This window comes from Ovis aries, chromosome 1 (genome assembly GCF_016772045.2).
Source record: "Ovis aries strain OAR_USU_Benz2616 breed Rambouillet chromosome 1, ARS-UI_Ramb_v3.0, whole genome shotgun sequence".
NCBI classification, from domain to species: Eukaryota; Metazoa; Chordata; class Mammalia; order Artiodactyla; family Bovidae; genus Ovis; species Ovis aries.
In genome coordinates, this window is record NC_056054.1 from 264,627,811 (window position 1) to 264,642,401 (window position 14,591).

Below are 14,591 nucleotides of genomic sequence, written 5' to 3' on the forward strand. Positions count from 1 at the left end.
CCGCCGCCCCAGGACCGCCGGGTCGTCCAGCCGCGTCCGTTGCTGGACCCCGGGCGTCCCTTCACAGCCGGCGCCCGGCCGGGCCGCCAACCCCGTGTGCCCCTGCCTGCCTCTGCGCCCCGCGCTCGCCCGCCGTCCCCCGGGACCTCGCTCACCCTCGGCTCACCCGCCGCCCACCGGGTCCCCCCGCGCGTCCCCGCTCCGCTGCCCCCTCGTACCCCTCCCCGCGCGCCCCTGGCCGGTCTCCGCCCCGTGTCCCCTCCGCGGGTCCCATGTCCCCCCCCTGCGTGTCCCCCCCCGCGTGTCCCCGCCGCCCCGCGCGCCGGCGGAACTGTGGGATCGCCGCGCACAGGAAGTGGCGGGGCGGCGCGGCCGAGGGCGGAGGGCGGCGGGCCGGGCGGGGCGGGATGGGGGCCGGGGGCGGCGGGCGCCGCACTCGCTGAGGCCCGACGCAGGGCCGGGCGCGCCCAGGGCCGGAGCGCAGCGACCGAGCGGCCCGGAGCGGAGGCGACGCCGGGGCCACGCGCGAGGAGCAGGTGGCGGCGGCTGCAGGTGAGCGGCGCGGCCCCCGAGGTCGGCCCCCTCCCCGCCGCCCGAGATCGGCCCCCCTTGCCTCCCCAGGTCGCCCCCACCCGGGCCCCGCGGCGCGGCAGGCCGGCTGCGCTCCGCCGGGAGCGGGGCCTGCGGGAGGACTGGAGGACCGGGACTGGGGACGGCGGGCCGTGGGTTCCCTCCCAGCCTCCGGGGCCTCGGCCGGCCAGGCCCAAGCCTGTCCCCGTCCTCGCCGGCCGGCCTGGGGCACTGCAGCCGGGCGCGCTGGGCCGGGGTGGGCGGCGCGCGGCTGGGGCCGAGGCGTCCTAGGAGGGGCGGGCAGCCGGGCTAGGCGAGGGAACAACACCCCTGCCCCTCGCCCCGCGGACTCCCTTGGGCCCCTCTGCTCCGGGTGGACGCCACGCGCCCCCGCCGGGTTTCGGGGAGCTGGCAACCGGGACCCCGCGCGCGCCCCCGACCCTGCGCGCTGCGGCCACGGGTTAGTTTCACTTTTTGCTCGGCCCCGGAGGGAGGGCTGCAGGTGAGACCGCAGGCTGTAGGGCTGAGCGTTCCGATTTGACTTTGACATTTGGACCAAAGGCCGACTGTGAATTTCCACGGTTCCAGTCAGGTGATGGGGCCGGTCAATGATCCAAGAGCTGTTCGGGAGGAAAACCACCTTCACCCCCAGGGCCGGCCAGAGGGCCCAGGGACGCCTGATGCTGCCCTCCCAGGGTCTCAGGAAGGGACAATGACTAGCAGATGAAGCTGCCTGCAAATAATGTGCAGGTCCTCTCTGTCTCTCCTCCTTCTCTCTTTCTTCCTTTCTTCCAACTTTGAAAGAAGTTGGGTGAAATAGGGAAAATGATTTTATAAATGGCTCCCCAGACTTTTTTTAGGCTCAATATAAAACCTCCTCTTAGAGAATACTGGAGCAGTTAGGTTCCTTTCTGTAGGAAATTCGATCTTATGAGAAGGAAAAATGACCGTGGGCTGTTGGCCTTGTGTCTCACTAGAATGACTGACACCCATATTAAGGGTGGAATCACGGAGACCCCAGATCCTGGGTGGTGTGTGGCGGCTGTGTGCTGTGGGAGAAGCCAGGGGACCCCCTGGGGCTCTAAATGACAGCTCTGCAGGCTGGTTGTGGTCATCCCCAGGCTGGTAATCAACTTCCTCTGCTGTTGAAAAGCTTCCTGGGGGTCTCAGGGAGACTCTGAACTTTTTCTAATTGGATCATTTCCCCTTTTCTAGACCATCCTAACTCGACTCCTCCTCTCCCTCAAAGTTTCAGAGTTGGCCTGTTACAACTCACTTCTGTATCCTTTCTCAGCCCTGAGGGTACCTTCTTGATTACCTTTTATAAAAAAAGAGGACATGTGATTGAGGTTCACACACACCATGTGGCTGACATCCACAATGCACGCAAGTGTGACTGAGATTCAGCACGCACAGGGCCTCGTGGCCCTCGTGGCCTCGGAGGGGGACAGGTGCCTCCATGTTCCATGCGCATGCAGACTGGCTGTGCTGGGCCCTGTCCAGGCATCTCTGTCCGGAGGTTTGAGGTTGAGCAGTGTGGCCTAGAGAAAGTGCAGGAGCAGGGAAAGTGGCAGGAGGTGAAGGAAGAGGCTCAGGGGACACTTGAGTTGCCAGGGTGTGGGTTCTAGGAGCCACCTCCGGCAAGGACTCTGCGCTGCCTGGGAGGGCCAGCTGACTTTCTGTGTGTCTGTCACAAGTCTGGGTGCCAGGGCCAGGGAAGCAAACTGAACGTTGTTCATTTTGGAAGTTAGAAGAAGTGTATCCACCAAAGTGATTCTTTAGAACTATTTGTTCATTTATATAAGATCCGAGTGCTTCAGATCTTAGTTGCGACACGTGGACTACGTTGTTCCATGGCATGTGGGATCTTAGAGCCCTAACCAGCCATCAAAGCAGAGTCCCACCAGACCAGCAGGGAAGGCCCTTGTCTGTCTGTTTTTACTTCTGCTTCCCACATTTGCTAGCATGGTTCCTGACATGCAGGATCAGGCCTTTACATGTGACACCCCTGAATTGCACTTCAGCCTTGGAGAAGAGTGGTCTGGGAAAAGCCAGAGGTTTTGTTACCTCCTGAAGGGTGGGTCACAGATCGGCATGACCAGAATCTGAACTGAGATCCTTGGTCGCCATCTTCTCAGCTCTATCAATCTGCTAAACATCTGTGAACATTTTTCAGTTCAGTTCAGTTTAGTCGCTCAGTCGTGTCCGGCTCTTTGAGTTGGTGAACATTTTTATCTCTAGTCAAATCAGAGATGGGAGGGAAATGTTGAAATCCCTATAAACAGGGGAAATGAAATCCAGAAACTGTGTTTGAGAAGAGTTGAATTTACTGGGTTTTCTGGAGCGGGGAGGGTGTTGTTGACATGTCCAATCACATTTGACTCCAAACCACACACCTTCCAACCGGCCTTCAGCCTGACCCAGTGGAGCAGACTCAGAGATCAGCTTCAGCGAAGGTTAGTACTCCATCCCCTGCTCTCAGCAGTGAGGCCCTGACTCCGTCAGAGTCTACCTGGGGCAAAAGTAGTGGCTTCTGCTTCTGTCTTTCTCTCCTCTCTTGGGCCTCATCAGAAACTCTAATGTCTCACTGTTACAAGTTGTGGCTGATTAATCCTGAGCAAAGCACTGGATGGAATTGGCTGCATTTATCTATTCCTTTCTTAATGATTTGTACTGTATGACATGGGATCTTTACTCAATCTTCTCATCGAGAAATGTATAGTTACAGGAAGGTTGGACTAAATTTCGTAAAACGATTGCTTGGAAGTTTCATAGATTTTACTTTTGGTTAACCAAGGAATGCTTGAGGTTTTAAATAAGTTGCTTCATGTTGTAAAGTGAAGTGACTTGGACTTAGTCTATTGTTTCTGAAACCACTTCCTAATGATTAAAAGTAATCCTAAATTGTTGCCGCTGTTGTTTACTTGCTCAGTCATGCTGACTCTTTGTGACCCCATGGGCTGTATGTAGCCCGCCAGGCTCCTCTATCTATGGGATTTTCCAGGCAGGAATATTGGAGTGGGGTGACAGTTCCTTCTCCAGGGGATCTTTCTGACCCAGCGACTGAACCCGTGTCTCTTGCATTGCCGGTGGATTCTTCACCTCTGAGCCACCTAAGAAGCCTTAAATTGCTCATTTCAAAATGCTGGATTTTAAGCAAAAACAGTACTGGTTCAGCCTCGTACAGGCTCTTATTTAGTTATTTAGAAGAATTCACCATGCCCTGATTATGTGTCGAGTAAAGTGCCAGAAACTGAAACACAGATAATCGGGCGGCAGTGCCTATGTGTCTTTTTGGAGGTGGAGGAGCTGATCCGCGGGGAAAGTTGGCCCAAGTTCCCGCTGCAGGGCTGGGGCCTTTGGCCCTGGACGCCGGGCTTTAATTGGCCACATCTTTTCCCAAGCGCAGCTAGAAGGTCATGGATAGGATACATTGTAGATGCTGGTGTTAGCAAATTGAAAGAAACGTGTCCTTTGATACTGTGACAGGCAGAAGTCTTCTCCCAGGCAGGAGAACTTGGCATCACACAGGACTAAAAACTGAAGCTGGGCGCTCATGGTGGGAGCCGCCCGCCAGCAGCCGAGAGGCCTGTCCCCAGGTGGCCTGGGGAGGCCATGCATCATTGATGTGGCTCCTCGGTTCCTTTCTGAAAGTGGGCGGGGAATGAAACCAGCAGCAAGAAGGTTAGTAGTGAGTTCTGCTGGGAGCAGCAGTAAAAGCTGCAGCAGGAACACCTTTACCGGTTCTGCCCTTCTGAGGCCTGTGAGCCCCAGGGGTGCACCCCCGGGGTAGGGGAGTGGCCTGTGAGCCCATGGGTATCAACCCTCAATGTGGAGAATGTGTTGATGATTGTGTTAATGCTTTTCATACTTTGGTTTCTAATTAGACTGTTATTCCAGGCTAACTGGAATGATTGGTTGAGTGAATGAATGAATGAATGCACCTTTTCTTAGGAAGATACACGTCATCTAATCCTTAGGTTCAGAGAGAAAGTAATCGATGGTATACCTTGCAAAATATGATTCACTAGCAGCGATTTTCGCCAGACTAACACAAATCAGATTGTTGGATGAAGACTTCGCCTGTCCAGGTTCCATGAGAGGAGGAGGCCAAGGTGGGAAGTGCAGGAGGTTTGTGGGGGGCTGCTGTGGAAGCTGTAGGGAGGGGAGGAGGGGTGCACCCCTGGCCTGTGTGGGGTGGGGTGGGAGACAGGGCGGAGGACTGGGAGGATGGGCCTCAGACGCAGCTCTGAGAAGGTCCGCCTGGGGTCCTCAGCCCCACCCTGTGTCTTGCAGCCAGGAATGGCAGGCACCCCTCCCCCGTACCCCGGGAAGCAGGTTCTCTCTTAAGGGCCTTCTGTGTGTCAAAGTGCTGTCACAGCCTCAGAGACAAAGTTTAGTGACTTGGACTCCACAGAAGTAGAAGGATGATCAGTAAAAATGCTCCCTTGGCCCGGGCAAAGTTTTGGTTTAGTTTTAGGAAAAGCCCTACAGTCTGTTGGGTTCCGTGAGCTTTTATTTTGGCTCCTTTACTATAAGTAGTGTTGTTGTTGTTCAGCAGCTAAATTGTGTCCAACTCTTTATGACCCCATGAACTGCAGCACACCAGGCCCCTCGTCCTACACCGTCTCTAGGGGCTTGCCCAAACTTATGTCTATTGAGTCAGTAATGCCGTTCAACCATCTCACCCTCTGTCGTCCCTTTCTCCTCCTGCCTTCGACCTTTCCCAGCATCAGGGTCTTTTCCAGTGATTTGGCTCTTTGAATGAGGTGGCCAAAGTATTGGAGCCTTCAGCTTTAGCATCAGTCCTTCTAATGAATATTCAGGAATGAATTCCTTTGGTTTGATCTGGTTTGATCTCCTTGCAGTCCAAGGGACTCTCAAGAGTCTTCTCCAGCACCACAGTTCAAAAGCATCAGTTCTTCGGTGCTCAGCCTTCTTTATGGTCCAGCTCTCACATCCATACATGACTGCTGTGGTGAACTGATACAAAAAGAGAGTGTCCAGCAATGAGAGGAAGCAGACTCTTGCAGATAAATGACAAAGGGCAGAGCACACATGTGTGAGCATGGGGCAGTGTGTTCAGGTTCCTAAGACGGGCACTTACTACTGTTACTCAAGTTCTAGAACATTTGGTAGAAAGTGCATCGGTGGCCTGTGGTTCAGTTCCAAGCTCCAAGGCAGCAGGGTGTTTCCCTGGAGCCCCAAGTGCTCTGTACCTGGCATTTCTCTTCTTTAAATTTTAATGAGTTATTGGGTATGTGCTGCGCTTAGTCGCTCAGTTGTGTCTGACTCTTTGCAACCCCGTGGACTGTAGCCCTCCAGGCTCCTCTGTCCATGGGGAATCTCCAGGTGAGAATACTGGAGTGGGTTGCCATGCCCTCCTTCAGGGCATCTTCCCAACCCAGGGATCGAACGCAAGTCTCCTGCATTGCAGGCTGATTCTTTACCATCTGAGCCACCAGAGAAGCCTGTTATCAGGTATAAATGTTTCTATTTTGGTAAACAAAGCTATATGTGAAAATTCTAAACACAGATAGGACAAGTGCTAGGCCAGGGTGGCCACGCAAACATGAATGAGGACTGTACACTTCTTCTCTCAGATGTGTCTTGCCTGACCCCCAGCCACTGACCCCATTGACCTACAGCCAGTGACCCCTAGCCTCTGACCCCCAGCCACGGACCCCCAGCAGACATGCCATGCAGCTGTGGTACCCAAGTCACTAGCTCTTTGGCTGCTGAAACCAGCCAGAAACCTAGATCTTCTATATGCAATTATTTATTTTTAACAAGCTGTGCAGGCAAATGGAAGATGTTCCTGCCTGAATTTAGACTGTGGGCCACTATTTTTACAACCTCTTGTCTAAAATATTTGTGTAATTTTCAAAATAAAGTCAGTGAACCAGTTAAATGAGGACAAAATGCATGCAAGAGAGGCAAACAAACAAAAAGATGAAAAACAAGACCCCAGGATTTCATGTCCAGATGAGAACCAAGAGAACTGTCTTTCCTATCTCAAGCATGGCTGCTGGAAACAGGTTTGGGGTCCGTGAGGATGGGTGGAGTGAAGGAGAAGCTGGTACCCAGAGAGGTGTCAGTCAGGGAACAAAGGAGTTCTGTGTGTCTCCGGGTGCCTGTAGGAGGCCCTCCCAAGGTCCATGTAAAGATGAAGTCTGCAAAATGTAATGTTTACTGATACCAAATGCCTTTAGTGGAAGGCGCTCCTCATCTTGCTGTATGAAAGTGTTGCAAGTGAAAGTCGCTCAGTTGTGTCCGACTCTTTGCAACCCCATGGACTTATCCAGTCCATGGAATTCTCCAGGTCAGAATCCTGGAGTGGGTAGCCTTTGCCTTCTCCAGGGGATCTTTCCAACCTAGGAATCAAACCCAGGTCTCCCACGTTGCAGGCGGATTCTTTACCAGCTGAGCCACAAGGGCAGCCCAAGAATATTGGAGTGGATAGCCTATCCCTTCTCCAGCTGATCTTCCCGACCCAGGAAGCGAACTGGGGTCTCCTGCTTTGCAGGCAGATTCTTTACCAACTGAGCTATGATCCCCCAAGTATAATCTTGCTCTATACTTTGATAGAATGTTCTGTGTCCACACGTCTTGGTTACACATGTGGAGCCATGCAGCCCTCTAGTGTTCTCTGAAGGGGACCACTGGGCAGGGAAGTCCAGGCAGTGATGCCTACACTGGGCTGTTTGCAGAGATAGGAGAGACTCCAACTGCACAGCCCCCCGCAGGGTGTTCCGTGGACCCACCTGCTCTTCAGCACCTGGAGTTGTTATTAAGTTTTGCAAGTGGAGGGACTTCCCTGGTGGTCTAGTGGCTAAGACGGCAGGGAACGCGTTTCCATCCCTGGTCAGGGAACTAGATCCTGCATGCCCCGACTAAAGATCCCATGTGCCACATAGGGAAAGTTTTGCCAATAGGTCGGATACAGAGCGTGACTAGTGGTGGCCTGGACCTGTTTCCTGGTAGATGGGGTTGGGCCTCTCCCTGCACTTGCTCCTGGATGCATTTCCTCCTCTGGGAATCCCTTCACCTGTTTTCCTGTTGGGTGATGGGTTTTCCTTATGTAGTCCTTGCATATGGTTCTGTATGAGCTATTTCCTTGTGCATTGAGGATAACAATCTTCTGTCCTAATGTGTGCTTCAGGCGTCTTGCTTAGGTGGGTCTGGTCTTTTTACTTTGTTTTGATGAATAGAAATTCTTAATGTAATATAGAGTTTATCCACCTTTTCAGCTTTTCGAATGCAGTTGAGAAGTCCTGAGGTCACTTGTGTGTTCTCCTGTGTTTTCTTATAGAAGTTGGACTGTTTGCTTTCCACGCTGAAGCCCTCCGTCCCTCGAGAGTGGCTTCTGGGTGGTGACAGGTAGGGCCTCTGTCCCCATGCAGAGTACAATTGTCCTGATACCAGCCTCCGCCAGGTGGCCCTCTTTCCCTGCTGACCCGTGGGGCCACTGCAATCACGTGTCCAGTTCCCTCCACTGGGTTCTCTGCCCCTCTGGTCGATGTGTCTGCATGGGTGGCCCCTCAACCTGACCCTCTTGCTCTCTGGGCATGCACCCCACTCCCCCTGCCACCCGGGGTCTCTAGAGCACCTGGCTGATCTTACTCTTTGTTTTCCTGTGTATATGTTAAAAGCAGTGTGTCAAGTTTCCTGAGAAACTTTGTCAAGGATTTAGATCAAAACTGCACCCATTCTGTAGATCAGCGGGGGGTGGGGGGAGTGGATTTCATGTCTATGGTATGAGGTCTTCCTGCCGTAGAGATGGTGTGTTTCCATTAATGTCAGTCTTCTTACATGGTTTTACTAGGGCTCTCTACATCCTATTCTGCACGCTATCTTATGCTTTGTGGTTAAATTTATTCCCAGGTATCCTTATTTTTGTTAATTTTTATAAATGGTGTTTTCACATTTTATTTATTTTTTTACTTAAAAAAAATTCTAACTCTCGTTGGTGTTGAGCAGAAAGGGAGTTGATTTTGGATACTGACTGCTGTCCAGGCACCTCGCCAATCTCTTTTTCTTATAATTTGCAGAGTTGGGGGATTTCTGCATGGACAGAAAGTGTCTGTTTCCTCCTTACACCTTTGGCATTGTCCCATCTTGTTTTGCTGCCTGGGCCAGGGTTGTCAAGACAGGACTGTACTGCATGCGAGTGTGATGGGGCATTTTGGTCATTATTCTGGGTTTTCAGGGAATCTGCTCAGTTTTCCCGTTTGGTGTTGGTACAAATATGGAGGCTGCTTAGTTCCAAATCTTCCTGTTGCTCCTCCTGGGAACAAAGGAGCTAACAGATGGAAGGAAATAAAGAGATGAAGAGATTCAAGACTCACCTTCACTGGTTATCAGGAAGATGCAAAAACGACAGCTTGGTGAGATGCCGGCCCGCTCCACCGGGGTGGCCAAAATGTAGAGAGCGCCTGGGCCAGGCGTGGGCACAGACGTGAGCCAGGGTGCGCTGGTGTGAATGTGAGCTGGGGGGTGTTAGAGAAGCACGGCCGTGTCTGCAGAGCGGCCTCCACATCTAGGCACACTTGGTGTGTGGTCCCACATGGGCAGGGTGGCCACAGCAGCATGCATGCTGTGTCCCAGGGACACTGCTGGAGAGAGGGCGGGGTTTAGGGCAACTATATGGAATGGGGGGTGTGTGGTAAGAACCCTCCCAGATTTCCTGTCGTGTTGGAATGAGGACATACTGGGAAGAGACTCAAGGGGTAAGTGGTTACTTCTTTCAAGGGGTGGGATAGTGCAGCTGGGAGGAGTTACAATGTATTACTGTATCTCCTCAGATCACCTTAACCCATTTAAAAGAAGTTACAAAAAATAAAAGAGAGAATGCTTATTTTTCTGTAGACTCCCCTTTCCAGTTAAAAGAGTGGTCTTGTTTATACAAGTATTTGACTTCTTTCTGAAAAATAGGAACCATATATACTTTTTTCCCCTTGCTTTCTTCTTAAAATTCCTTTTGGAGTGTAGCTGACTTACAATGTTGTGTTGGTTTCAGGGGTACAGCAAAGTGAGTCAGTTACACATAGTTCCACACTTTAAAAAATTCTTTTCCCATATAGGGCATTACAGAATATTGCGTAGAGTTCCCTGTGCTATATAGTAGGTGTTACTAGTTATTTATTTTATTAATATATATAATAGTTCATATATCGAAATTCCAGTCTTCTAATTTATCCCTTTACCCCCTGGTAACCATCTGTTTTCTACATCTGTAACTCTATTTCTGTTTTGTAAATAAGTCCATTTGTCCCATTTTTTAAGATTCCACATGCAGGCGTTATCATATGGTATTTGTCTCTGACTGACTTCACTAAGTATGACAGTCTCTAGGTCCATCCACGTGGCTGCAAATGGCCTTATTTCATTCTTTTTGTGGCTGAGTACTGTTCCACTGTATATATGTACCTTTATCTGTATCTATTCCTCTGCTGATGAATATTTGGGTTGCTTCCATGTCCTGGCTATTGTGATAGCGCTGCTGTGAACACTGAGGTGCTTGTATCTTTCTGAATTATGGTTTTCTCCAGATAGATGTTGTGAATATTTGACTGAAGATGTTGCTTTATCAAAGACTTTTTCCGTGTGTGTTGACCTGATCATATAAAATTTTCTCCTTTTATCAGTTAATGTGGTAAAAGTACATGAGTAGATTTTCCTGCTTTTCAGGAAATACCCCGTCTCAACCGTGATGTATTTTACTCCATTACCATACTTGGTGTGTTGAGATTTTGTTTAGAATTTGTTGCACCTTTGTTTAGAAGTATGCATGGCTTGTAACTGTCCTCTCTTGCACTGTCCCAATGGGTTTGGGGCTGGGTTACACTCATCTCATCATCCAAGTGGGTGGTGTTACCTTCCATGTGAGATTGAGGTGATGTGTTTCTTGGCCTGGGCCTGGCTTTTGTGTCGACAGATTTTTACATTTTGATTGATTCTTTTACTAGCTTCTGATCTGTCTACCTTTTCTAGTCTTTAAAATAAGATTTGGTGTTATTTTTCTAAGGAGTGACCTGCATTGTTGCTGTGTAACAAGTGACCTCAACACTTCCTGGCTTTCAACAATACTTTCCCTCTCGTCATTTCTGTGGTCCAGGAATCCAGGCTTAGCTTAGCTGGTTCCTCAGGCGCAGATCTCTCATGGGCTGTGACCAGGTGTCACCGAGGCTGCAGTCTTATCTAAAGGCGAGACAGGGCAAGGGTCCTTCTTCAAGTTCATTCACACTGTCAACAGGATTCAGGTCTTTGCCAGTTGTTCTGTCCATCCTGGCAGTTTGTCCATCAGAGCAAGAGGGGGAGAGAGTGTGAGCCAGCTAGTCGAAGACTCAGTGCTGTAAATCCCATCTTGGAGGCCACCTTCCACTACTTTTCTCAAAAGCCAGTCGCTAGGTCCAGCCCACCCTCAAAGGTGTGAACCTTGGAGTCATCTTAGACCTCTCTACCCCAGGGTCCACATTAATAACATTGTCAATTTCTTGGTAAAAAGGTCTTAATATTTTGTTAATTTTTTAATCTCCGTGGTATTTGACATTAAGCTCCACCTTTCATCCCTAGAGTTGTTTTTGTTTTACTTTTCTCTCAGTTTATCTCAGCAGAGGTTCATCTGTCTCTTTGCTGCTCACAAAGAGCCGACTCTCCGCCAGCTCTCACGTCCATCACATTCTTGGTTCTCCTGACATTAATTTATCCTTCCATTGTCATCATTTCTTTCTGCTCTTTCTGGGTTTTTTCCCTGGTGATCTCTTTACAGGTTATTGAGTTGAAAGCTTAACTTCTTTGTTATTTTTGTAAGCACGGTTTCTTAATTTTCAAGCTTTATTTCTATCATAAGAATTAAAGGTAAACGTTTCTTCCTGGTGCTATAGTCCTGTGTCTGGTATATTTTGGAGTATAGCAGTATCACTGTTTGGCTTCCCTGGTGGCTCAGATGGTAAAGCATCTGCCTGCAATGCAGGAGACCTGGGTTCGACCCCTGGGTCTGGAAGATCCCCTGGAGAAGGAAATGGCAACCCACTCCAGTACTCTTGCCTGGAAAATTCCACAGACAGAGGAGCCTAGCTGGCTACAGTCCATGGGGTTGCAAAGAGACGGACACGACTGATCGACTTCACTTTAGAATCATTGTTCAGTTCTTGAGCATTATGGTTGTTCAGTTGCCAGATCATGTCTGACTTTTTGTGACCCCGTGGACTGCGGCATGCAAGCCTCCCTGTTCCTCACTATCTCCTGGAGTCTGCCCAAGTTCATGTCCATTGAATGAGTGATGCTATCAACCATCTCATCCTCTGCCACCCTCTTCTCCTTTTCTGAGGGTTTAAATATCTGTCATTACTCTTCTGTGACCCATGAGTGATATGGAAGGTACTTTTATTTTCTAACTGCGTGGGGATTTTACATTTATTATTGATTTCAGCTCAGAAGGCTTGTGAGCAGAGGGCACAGACGTGGATCATACTGTGTCACCACCTACCGTCTCCAGGGGTCAGCTGGTGGTCCCTCTGGCCTTCCTGGGTGAGCGATGTTCCCTCTCCACTGTGTTTGTGGCCACTTTTACATCCAGTGTTCTCTGTTTTTATGGTGGCATCTCTAGAGTGGGTTTCTTCTTATTTATCCTGCTTTGGAGTCAATGTGCTTCCTGAGGATAAAGTTTTGTGTCTCTAGGGAATTCTGGAAAAATTTCAGCCATTCTTCTGTTGACTTTTGCTTCAACTTACCTTATGCTTGACTTTCTCACACCAGTTTCCAAGTCTCACACTCCTGCCCATGTTTGTCTTTTAGTCTTTTTTTTTTTTTATCACCACATTCTCGTGAATTCCTCCATTTTCCCCTCTCGTTTTCCAGCTGTATCTTCTGTCTAATCTGCTACTTAACCTGCACATTAAGCTCTTCATTTCAGTGATCTAGTTTTCATTCCTTTTTAAAAAAATATTTTATCTTTATTCATTGATTTATTTGGTTGGACCGGGTCTTAGCTGCGGCACGTGAGATCTTTAGTTGCAGCAAGTGGGATCTAGTTCCCCGACCAGGGATCGAATCTGGGCCCCCTGCATCGGGAGTTCAGTTCAGTTCATTTCAGTCTCTCAGTCGTGTCCGACTTTTTGCGACCCCATGAACTGCAGCACTCCAGCCTTCCCTGTCCATCACCAACTCCCAGAGTCCATCACTCAAACTCACGTCCATCGAGTCGGGGATGCCATCCAGCCATCTCATCCTCTGTCGTCCCCTTCTCCTCCTGCCCCCAATCCCTCCCAGCATCAGAGTCTTTTCAGTCTTACCCACTGGACCACCAGGGAAGTCCCTGTTTCTCGTTCTTAAATGTCCTCGGTAGTTCTCTCCAAACCTGGCTCTTCTCTTGCTTGGTGTTTTTTCCTTTGCACTTGTTCCAAGTTCTTCTTTTATCTCTAAGCATACTTATTTCATATGTGTGCTCAGTTTCATCCACCTCTTTGTGGGCCCACCAGGCTTCTCTGTCCATGGGATTTCCCAGGCAAGAATACTAGAGTGGGTTGCCATTTCCTCCTTCAGGGAATCTTCCCAACCCAGGGATCAAACCCAGGTCTCCTGCATTGCAGGCAGATTCTTTTTGACTAGTGCCACCTGGGAAACCCTACTTATTTTATATACTGCAAAGAATAATGCCAACATAATAAAAACACCTAAAATAATACTGAAGTCTAAATTTCTTGAGCATTTGCTATGCTGCCTCTCACTCCCTGACGCTCAGTTCTCATGTGCTTTGTACCCTGGGCTGTGATCTTGTGTTCAGGAGACTTTGTCTCCCTGGAGGGGCTCTGCTTCTCCCAGGAGCCCGGGAGTGGGGCTGATCTAGAAATAAACCATTATAGGTTTATTTCCTGGATTCATAAGAGGGGACTTCTGAAGGTGTCATTGACAAAGAAGGAACTTGATCCCCTAAACAGAACTCAGAGCTTGAAGAGATTGCCAAGGTGAACCTACACAAATCCTGGTGAATAAAGCAATTGTGGGAGTTAAGGAATGCTATGGTGTGAGTAGCCCTGAGGGACTCAGCTAACCTGGGGGGTTTTGTCCTGGCCTAGGACTGCCTCGCCAGGGACAAGAGCAGTGTCCAGGATGCGGAAAGTCGGAGGCCCTCGCTCCCTGCACTCCGTGAAGCGCTTTATTCAGTTTGGGACACAGTTGCAAAACGTGACTCTGATTTTGTCCTCAGTGAACTTAACTTCCCATTGACTTCTCTGTTGTCCATGCGACGGAGGTGGTGTCTGTTGTCTTAGAACAGGCAGACCATCCAGACAATGCTTTTGGTAGCTAAAAACTGCCATACGTCTGCAGTGCATGGTATATACCAGTGAAGGTGAAAGAGCGTGAATTTTTAAAGGGGATTAGTAAATCTAACATGTCAGATTTCAAAGCTATTAATAGAAATTAAACATGAATGGAAAGACCGTCAGGCACTTGGAATGTTGTCTTGGTGGGGCGGGGTCTGCCCGAGTTCATGCCCACTGTGGATCTCCAAGACTCCCTTGTGCTTTAATTACTTGGGAGGCCGTGACCCCAGCTCACTGTCCTGTCAGTTCTGCTTCTTAAACCCTGGGCCTGCAGGGTCCCCTGCAGCCTGAGCCTCCCTGGACCAGGCACCCCAGCCTCGGCAGTCCTCTCCTATCCGTTTCTCCCATACCTGTGAACATGCCTCCTGGGGTGATGTGTCCAGGCCAGGCCCTGCCCCACCCACGACCCCCTCCTCCATGTTTCTCATCGCCCCCTGCCTCACCCAAGACTGCCTCCAGTCCCGCTCCCATCAGATCCCTTCCCTGTGGCCGTTGAGGTTCTGTCTCAGTGAGCCCAGTTCTGCTCCTGCCCTTGCCCGCTCCAGCCCCTGCTGATGGTGGTGATGCTCAGAGGATGCCATCTCCTCTGTTCGGTCCTCACTGTCCCCTCAAAACCCGGTCTCGGCTTCCCGCCTGAGGCTGCACCCTGGACCTTTGCCTGGTGGATTCTTGCTCATCCTCCAGCTGTCAGTT

At 50.2% G+C, this 14,591-nt stretch overlaps 1 protein-coding gene across 6 annotated transcripts in view; it reads left to right on the forward strand.

Annotated features, from left to right (window-relative positions):
• Nucleotides 1–432: 432 nt before the first annotated feature.
• AGPAT3 (1-acylglycerol-3-phosphate O-acyltransferase 3) overlaps nt 433–14,591 on the forward strand; it is an 89,126-nt gene continuing 74,967 nt past the window's right edge. For 2 of the 6 annotated variants that reach the window (XM_015092679.4, XM_015092678.4), the window contains exon 1: nt 433–552. The gene's annotated coding sequence lies outside the window, so the exon portion shown is untranslated. Of the gene's footprint in view, nt 553–2,995; nt 4,686–14,591 lie in introns of those variants that run through there. The other 4 variants (XM_060406075.1, XM_060406066.1, XM_060406070.1 and 1 more) reach the window with 2 other exon arrangements.